The following is a 9,452-nucleotide window of genomic DNA, read 5'->3' as shown; positions in this document are numbered from 1 at the left end:
CAATGAGAGAGAACATTGACTGGCCACCTCCTGCATCCCCCCACTGGGGATGTGGCCCACAACCTGGGCATGTGCCCTGACCGGGAATTGAACCAGCGACCTCTTGGTGCATGGGTCAACGCTCAACCACTGAGCCACACTGGCTGGGCTGTCCGACTTATTTCACTTAGCATAATACCCTCTAGGTCCATCCATACTGTCACAAATGGCAAGATTTCATTCTTTTTAATGACTGAGTAATATCCTGTTGTATATATGTACCACATTTTCTTTATCCATTTATTTATCAGTGGACACTTATCTCACAATTTCTTCAATGTTATCTTATTTTTGACTTTGCAAGCGGTGGTCTTTTCAGTCCTCCCTCCCTCCCAAAGGGGGTGACCCTCTGTGCCACTGGAGGTCTTCTGTATGTACTGAGTTTTACCTCCTAGTTCTTCCTGCTAAACTCGGTTCTCTCTCCCCATCCCTGCCCCCTCCTTTGCCTTTGATCTTCTGCAAAGCAGAGCGACTCTTCTGCTGGTGGTTTAAGATTATGTTACAAATAAGCACCTATTGCACCAGTGATGTAGAGTAGCATCAAGAGATGCAGCCAGCCCTGGCTGGTGTGGCTCAGCGGTTGGAGCATCGGCCTGCGGACCAGAGAGTTCTGGGTTTGGTTCCCGCTAAGGACATGTACCAAAAAAAAACGTGTGCAGCTCCAACAGCCCTGCATGGAGGACTCAGCACCAACTTCGGCAGATGGCCAGTCCCCTCACCCACCCTCCACATGGGTGCCTGTACCAGATGCATGTCTTACTTTATATTTTCCCTCATGTGGCCACTCTGATTTATCTGTGGATGTATCACATGAAAAATAATTATTTTAAACTTTGAAAACATTTTAATATACAAATATGGTAAAAGATAAGATTCGAACAGTACAGAAGAACGTAAACGGAAGGCGGGATCTTCCTCCTGTTATTCTCATTTCAAAGGCAGCCACTGTAAGCAGGTTGGTGAGAGTTGCCCCAACATGTCAATGTCTGACGTGCATGTTGTTTCAACCCCAAAGAACTGGGCCTCCACATCCTTGCTTTGGCTCAGTGATAAGTCCAAAGGAAACACGCATCTGGCTGCACTTTGGACAACAGCCTAGGTCTTTGCTTGGTCTGCACCGAAGGTGTCTGAGAGTGATAAGGAGACAGGTACACACGTGTCTCCGTCAGGACGCCCTCTTTTCTGTTAGACAGTATTGGTGCTCACAGAGTGTCTGCATAGCTCACAGCTGGGGGACTCTGCAGAAAAGACACCCCCAAACCACATCTCCGGTGTGGTGGGTTTTATAGAGAATTCACATCACCACTTTCTGATGCAGACACGGGCTGATCTGTCCCTGGGGAGCCGTGTGTCCACCCCTACCTGCCAGGTGACCTGGGAAGCCCAGCTTCCAGGTATTCCTTTCTGTTGTGAAGGGGGTTTTTGCCGTCTAAAGGGGGGGTTCCCAGAGACAGAGGTTCAGGTTCTGGACAGCCCAAAACTCCTTTAAAAGGTTGTCTTTTGTCCCAGCCCCAAATCTCTCTTGCCCTCTTTCTCTCTCTTTTTTTATCCTCACCTGAGGACATTTTTTCATTTTTGTTCAGATAGAATGGGAGGGAGAGAGAGGGAGAGAGAGGAAGACAGAAAAAAACATCGATGTGAGAGGGACACATTGAGTGGCTGCCTCCTGCACGACCCCAACCAGGGCCAGGGATGAATTGCAACCGAGGTACATGCCCTTGATTGGAATCGAACCCATGACTCGTTGGTCTGTGGGCCGATGCTCTAACCGCTGAGCCAAACCAGCCAGGGCCCTCTCGCCCTCTCTTTTTGCCCGACTCTGTCTCCTTGACTCTCCCCCTCGCCCAACCTCCTGTCCTACACCCCGTGGGAGCCCTTCTGCCCTGGGCTGGTGGGGGAATGGCAAACCTTTACCCTGTAACAACCTTTACCCTTTACCCCTTTCATGCATACACGTGAGAAGGACTCACACACGCGTGCACTGTTTACACAAGGCGGAGATGCCTCTGCCGTGTCTGGCTCCTACCCCTGTGGACTGGAGAGCGTTCTGTTCAACACAGAGAACGAGGACTGCGTTTTGCTTTTGATGGATAGTGAACGAACCATGACTGAGTTACGCTGTTGCCAGCCTGTAGGAATCCACTGACTGCAGGTTTTTTTTTAAACAAATGGCTAAGCATGAAAAAAAAAGGTCACTGCCCTCTAGTAATTTATCATCTAACAATATTTGTAATGAGAAAAAAACAAAAACAAAAACAAACCAGAGACTATCTTATTGGTTTTCAAATGTCAGATTAAAAAAAAAAAATCCAACACATTTTTGTTATAAAAGTCGCACAGTGAGGAGCGATCGGAGCCCTGGCGCACTGCTGGGGAAGACGGATGGCGGTTCCGCAGCGAGACGAGGGACTGCCAGACGGCGCAGATTCCAGGTGGACGGGCCATCTGCAGGCTCAGGCTCGGACAGCTGCACACCCATGTTCGCAGCAGCATCATTCACGACAGCTGAAACGTGGAGACAGCCAAGTGTTCACTGACAGACGAACGGATAAACAAACGGGGCACAGCCCTACTATGGACGCCACTCAGCCTTAGAGAGAGTGAAATTCTAACACATGCTACATACAACATGGATGAATCTTGAAAACATGACAGGTGAGACCCAACAGTCACAAAAAGATAAATATTGTACGTTTCCACTTCCACGAGGTACCTAGAATGGGCAGAATTATACAGACAGAAAATAGAATAGAGGTTACGAGAGCTGGGGGACAGAGGGACAGGCATTGGTGTTTAGTGGGGACAGGGTTTCAGTTTGGTGAGAGAAAATGTTCTGGAGTTGGATGGTCAACATGGTTGCACAACAATGTACTTAATGCCACCAAACTGTACACTTAAAATGGTTAAAGAGCCCTGGCTGGTTTGCTCAGTGGTTAGAGGATCAGCCTGCAGACCAAAGAGTCACGAGTTTGACTCTGGTCAAGGGCACGGACCTCAGCTGCGGTCTGTCACCGGCCCTGGTCGGGGTCGTGTGGGAGGCAATCAGTAGATGTGTCTCTCTCACATCAATGTTTCTCTCTCTCTCTCCTCCCCCTCCCCCTCCTTCCCACTCTATCTGAAGAGAAATAGAAAAATATCCTCGGGTGAGGATTAAAAAAATGTTTACAGAGGTAAATTTTATGTTATGTGTATTTTACCTCAATAAAAACAAGGAATTCGTGCATATGGTAAACTGGTCTATTCAAGAAAGTGAACACTTTCCAAATGGCTGTCCCTATCCCCTCCCCTCGCCACCATCCCCGTCTGGCTCCTCAGTTACCCATTGACAGATGTCGGTGGATCCTTCCAGATACTCCCTATAGACGTGATTGTCCTTTATTATATTTAATAGAATTATGCTATTTATTATTCTGCATAATTGTTTTTTCACTTGTTAACTTCACAGCCATCTCTCCCTTTCCGTGTAGACACACCCACCTCCTTCCGCCTGGGCTGCAGGTAGGGGACACCGTAATCTAACCTGGTTTACACGACCCACATCTGGGCAGCTTCCATTTCTTTACTCTATAAACTGAGCGTTGAATATCGTTATGTGCCACATTAGTGACCTTTTACATTGCTGTGGGACTGTATCTACTGGTAAATTCCCAGAAAAGGGCTTTCTGGGTCCAAGGCACGTGTGTTAAAAGTGTTGACAGATATCGTCAAATTGTCATGCAGAAATGGTGCCCAATTGACATTCCTACCAATGGGCGCACTGGTCCTTCCTCCTTCCTTTCTTCCTCATCGGTACTTAACAAACAGCCAAGCAAAAACTTTTCCTTTTTCCATAGTGACATAACAGGAATAAGAATAAAATATATATTACAATTTCTCATAGTTTGGCTCAGCTGGCTGTCTCGCATCCAATACAGGGAACACTCTTCATTTTACTTTGTCATATCACGTCTTAGTCCAGCATTTTTCGTGTTTATCTGACTTAAATTATCTTGAAATGTATGGGTCTTAGGCATGCTTTTTGTCTTGTCAATACAAAGTTAAAAATAAATCTTTCGTTCTAAGGAATGAACTGTGGGCTCAGGGCATAATTTTCTTCCAGCTGCGATCACACTGTATATGACAATTTCCTTGTCATTTCTCATTGAAGTTTTGAACAAGTAATACACTTACATGGTTCACAATGAACAAATATGAGCCAGTGTACTGTGGAAATCTCTTTCCCTTACATCCCATCTCTAATTCCTACCACCATCCCTGTTCGCTGAAACCCTGTTTTCAGTTCCTTACAGATTCTTCCAGAGTTTCTTTATGCAAATACAAGCACATACAGATATAGATTCTTTTTCCCAGTTTTTTTTTCTTTATTGATTTTAGAGAGAGAGGAAGGGAGAGGGAGAGAGAGATAGAAACATTGATGAGAGAGAACATGGATTGGCCGCCTCCTGCATGCCCCCCACTGGGGATCAGGCCCACAACCTGGGCATGTGCCCTGACCAGGAATTGAACCGGCGACCTCTTGGTGCATAGGTCCATGCTCAATCACTGAGCCACACCAGCCGAGCCGGATATAGATTCTTATCCCTCTTTTTCACATAGCATGTCTTACACTATCTGTTCCGCCCTCCTGGCAATCATTCCTTATTAGATGGAGAACTTCCTCATTCTTTTTCATAGTTGTGTATATGTAAGATAATTCATTTTGGAGGGACCTTATTTCGCCAGCCCTTTATTGGTGAGTATGAATGAGTACTATTTATTTTACTATTATAACCAGTGTTGCAATGAGCTTGTGCACGTGGTCCTTTTGTGTGTGTTCCAGTCGATCTGAAGTGTAAAAGTGGAACTGTTGGGTCAAAGGCTCTGTCTTAATTCTGAAATGCTGCCAACGACTGTGTGGAAATTCCTTCGTCCGCAGCCTTGCTAACAGTGTGTATTATCAACCGGGTGGATTTCTGCCAACCTGATAGGTGAAAATTGGTATCTGTAGTTTTAATTTGCACTTCTCTATGAGTTTGATGGTATTTTATACATTTAAGCCCATTGTGTTCTTTTCTTTGAATTATTTCTTATTTTTTCTCCTATTGGGTTATTGACCTTCTTCTAGAAGTTCTTTATGTATCAGGGAGACTTGACCTTTGTCTGTGATATGAGTTGCAAGCCTCCTTCCCTGCAGTTTGTCATGTCTTTCGGCTTTGTGTGTGGTGCATTTTATCTTTTTGTTGTGGTTCTTAATCCTCACCGGAGGATCCTTTTCCCACTGATTTCTAGAGAGAGTGAAAGGAGGGAGGAGAGGAAGAGAGAGGGAGAAAGAAACATCCATGTGAGAGAGACACATCCTGTACATGCCCCAGTCAGGACTAGAGACTGAACCCAAAACTCAGGTACGTGCCCTTGCCTGGGAATTGAACCCACGACCCTTTGGTGCTTGGGCTGATGCTCCAACCACTGAGCCACACTAGCCAGGACTATTATTGGTTTTTAACTGTCATTGCTTTTATTATTTATTTTAATTTTTTTAACTGAAAGAATTGACAATTTTATTTTCACACTTCACAATTGTGAACCCTAAGGGGTAAAAAAGGCATCTATTAAGAAGGTTTCCTAGTGGTTAACTGGGCTTATATAGAAAACAAAAACAAAACAAAAAAACAGCAGCAACAACAACAAAAACAGCAGCCATTTCTGCACAGAGGCCTCTCAGACACAACAACGATTCTTTTTTGATAGGAAGAGGGAGTGAGTCTTCCTTGTCACCCGGTTAGAAAACATCTGGAGTCACAGCACCCTGGTCTCCTGGTAAAGTAGAAAAAGTAATATAAAACTGATAGGAGCCCTGGCCGGTTTGGCTCAGCGGTTAGAGCGTCCGCCTGCGGTCCGGAGAGACCCGGGTTCGGTTCCCGCTAAGGGCACGTACCTCGGTTGCAGTTTGTCCCTGGCCCTGGTTGGTCGTGCGGTGGCAGCCACTCGATGTGTCCCTTTCACATCGATGTTTCTCTCTATCTCTTTCCCTCTCTCCCTCCCACTCTATCTGTACAAAAAATGGAAAAATGTCCTCGGGTGAGGAAAAAACAAACAAACAAACAAAAAAAACAAACTGATAGGAAACCCCCCCTTGGGCGGGGGGGGGGCAGCTCAGTTGGTTAGAACGTTGTTCCAATATGTCAAAGGTTGCAGGTTTGATCTCAGGGCACGTATAAGAAGCAACCCATGAATGTATAGATAAATGGAACAACAAATCGATGTTTCTCTCTCTCCCTTCCACTCTCTCAAAATCAAGAAAAGAAAAGAAAAGAGAAAAAAAGAAAAGAAAAGCACAAAACAAAAAAATGAAAGAGGCTTCCCTCCTTATGTCTGGTTGACTCCTGGCCCAGTGGGCACCACCATGGGATGGGCGGAGGTCTCATCATTAGGGGCCCAGGCATCATGCCATGTGCCCTCTCACAGCTGACCTCATTCCAATAGAGGTCCCACTGGCGTCATCCCGGGAGGAGGAGGGCCCATCATTGGCAACATGGGAGGGCCCCCTCATATGGATGCTGGCATTGTACCAGGGCAAGGGGGACCCAGGAGACTGGGGGAGGTGGGATCATCGTCCCTGCAGGAGTAGGAGGTATCTTTCCTTGTTGAAATGCTGCAGCTATTTTGTCAACCAGGTTCTGAGCCTACTCTTCCATCTATTCCGTGTTCTTTTTTCTTTGTGTGCGTGTAATTTTTTTTTTTTCGGTACGTGCCCCCAGCGGGAACCAAACCCTGGACTCTCTGGTCCACAGGCTGACACTCCAACCGCTGAGCCAAACTGGCCAGGGCTGAGTGTGTAATTTTGGGAGTACTTTTATTAAAGCTGGGCACAGTGACACAGGGAAGGGCCTGGGACAGAAGAAGCAAAGGACACTAGGCGGAGCTGCTTTGGCTCTTCTAGAAACAGAGGGAAAAAGTGAGCCAGGCTGGGGCTGCTGTCAGCTCACTAGAGAGTCAGAGAAAAGGGGGCCGTGGAGACAGGCTCGGGAGGTTAGCCTGGGACGCACTGCCCCTGACCATTGCTCCCCTGGCTGCACATCTCCTGAATCTCCTTAGAATTTAGGAGACGCAAGCCTGAGGGGAAGAAGAGGAGCAGGGGAGAAGTGGGCGTGCTCCCGAGAAGGAGAGAGCACACCGGGTCTGTTAGCTTGAGGGTTTTAAAGGCTGGGAGTTTAGGGGCGGTCTTAGGGAAGGATCTCAATAGAATATTCATCAGTTTTTCCAGGGGTATCCTTTCAGGGTCATGGTCCCCCTCGTTAGCACCAGGGGATCCTTAGTCATTGCAGCTGGTAATTGCTCACCTGGTTTTACTGCTTTTCTGGCCTGGAGCTGAAATACAACTGAGGCCTGGACGTCAGCTCCAGGGAGGAAAGGTCAGGGGTCTAAACCGCGTGACCAGTGGCATACAGTGACACACCAGGGGAGGAAACCTACCCTGGGGGCAAGGTCCAGGGCCAGTTTTTCCCATTGCTAGGCACCTGGAGCTGTCCACCCTAGTGACCTTCTGTGTCTGGCTGTAAATTGCTTGGCCAGTTTGTTTATTTGTCTTAGTTTCCCCATTTCATGTGCCAAGGAATTTTCCTAGCTTCTTACTATCCTGCCTCATTCATCCCTCAGGTACTTTCATCCCTGAAATCTTTTAGGGGTGACGAGCAAAGGAGGGTCTGTCTTCAGTAACTACTTCCTGCGGACAAGGGGTGTGGTCCCTGCCTGAGTAGGGTATGGAAGGCTCTGCTGGATCGAAGGGACACAAGGGAATGGGATCCAAGACTGGAACAGGGAGGCTGTTAGCTGATTCTCCAAAAGGGGGGTGGGCTGGAATCCCTGGAGCATCATCAGCTTGGTATGGAATTGTATCCAGAAGTGAAGTTGGTAGATTGCTCCGTATTTCATTGACTCAAGTATTTAGTCCTGAAAATAAATCAGTTCAGTGAAATTACTGCGTCTCGTTTCAGGAGGCAGTGGTGCAGACGGGCTTCCAAGGTGAGATCTGGAGAGGCTGCCGTGAACCATGTGACTAAACAAGGTGCCAGCTGTTTCTCCAAGGGGCTCCTATCGGCTTCAAAGTCCATCTTCATTCCTTAAAGCTTTCTGGTGACATCCAGAGTCTAGGCATGTCTCTCTACATCATGACTTTCCAGTCAAAGTCTTGGTTGATAAAACCACAATCGGAAACTGGCTTTGTGTGTTCGACGAGGGAGATAGGTGATCTGAGTCACAGCACCGTATGTCACTGGCAATGTTAGTGGCGAAATGGCACCAGTTGTTACCAGTGAAGTTAAAAACCACAGAGGGAGTAGAAGGGAGCCAGCTGGGATGCATAGTCTCAGGAAACAAGGTCCCATCTATGTTGCCAGATAATTTTCCTGGAAAGGGAACCGGGCCCAGAGTGGGTCTGCCTAGGGTCAGCCAGTAGTGTGTAGGTTCTTGACTTCATGCAGGAAAGATTGCACAAGACAAGTCCAGGCGATTTTGAGAGTACATTTATTAAAGCTGGGGGCCGTAACAAGAAGGAAGGGCTTGGCGTAGAAGAAGCAACAGGAGAGAATCTGGGTGGGGCTGCTGTCAGCGCACTGGAGAGTCGGAGAGAACGGGCTTTGCAGACAGTTTCAGGGGGTGAGCCCGGGTTGAGCTACTGCTGCCCATTGTTCCCCTGGTTGCAAGTCTTGTGGGGATCCCTAGAGTTTAGGAGATGCATGCCTGTGGGGGAAGAAGAGAGGAAAGGGGAAGGAGCGGTGTGCTCCGGGGAGGAAGAACACTCCTCCGCCCTCTTCTGACGGCAGCCTTGCACACTCTCTCTGTGTTTCCTGCCACTGCAGCAGGTCCTCCTCACAGACGAGAGTCACGGGTGAGCTGTGTTATCGCAGTCACCCCAATAAAACCTGGGCATGTTGCTCTGCAGGCCACTGGCCACTTTGTTTCTCCTAGTCATTGCTTTAGAATTTTAAAACATTTTGAAATAATTTTAGACTTTCCCTCATGTCCTTCTCCCAGCTTCCCCAGTGTTAACACCTTTCATAACACAGTAGAATTCCTGAGACCAGAAAGCTAATGTTGACTGAGCACTGTTAACAAATCGATGGCTTATATTCAGGTTTCCCTGGTTTTTCACCTAATCCTCTTTTTCTGGCCCAGGATCAATTTCAGGATCCCATGTTGCATATAGTTTGCTATGTTTTTCTATATCTTCTTCCTTTGGTGACAGTTTCTTAGTCTTTTCTTGTCCTAATGACCTTGAGAGTTTTTATAGTCACGGTAAGGGGTTTTATGGAGTGTCCCTCAATGTGTGTATGTCTACTGGCTTCTCATGATTAGATCAAAGTTATGCACTTTGTGAAGAATAACACAGAAATGATTTGCTTTCTCAGCCTATCATATGGGGCACCTGTTATTAA

At 47.0% G+C, this 9,452-nt stretch overlaps 1 long non-coding RNA gene across 1 annotated transcript; it reads left to right on the top strand.

Moving 5' to 3' along the window:
- The first annotated feature begins 1,228 nt into the window (after positions 1-1,228).
- Positions 1,229-8,343, top strand: LOC118631174. The gene is made up of 3 exons (XR_004959737.1): positions 1,229-1,433; positions 2,372-2,694; positions 8,013-8,343. It is a non-coding gene; the product is annotated as an uncharacterized LOC118631174 (long non-coding RNA).
- Positions 8,344-9,452: the final 1,109 nt, after the last annotated feature.

The sequence above is a fragment of the Molossus molossus genome, unplaced genomic scaffold (genome assembly GCF_014108415.1).
Source record: "Molossus molossus isolate mMolMol1 unplaced genomic scaffold, mMolMol1.p scaffold_m16_p_15, whole genome shotgun sequence".
In the NCBI taxonomy this organism is placed as follows: Eukaryota; Metazoa; Chordata; class Mammalia; order Chiroptera; family Molossidae; genus Molossus; species Molossus molossus.
The sequence above is the reverse complement of the archived record's forward strand: the minus strand, read 5'-3'. Positions and strand labels throughout refer to the sequence as shown.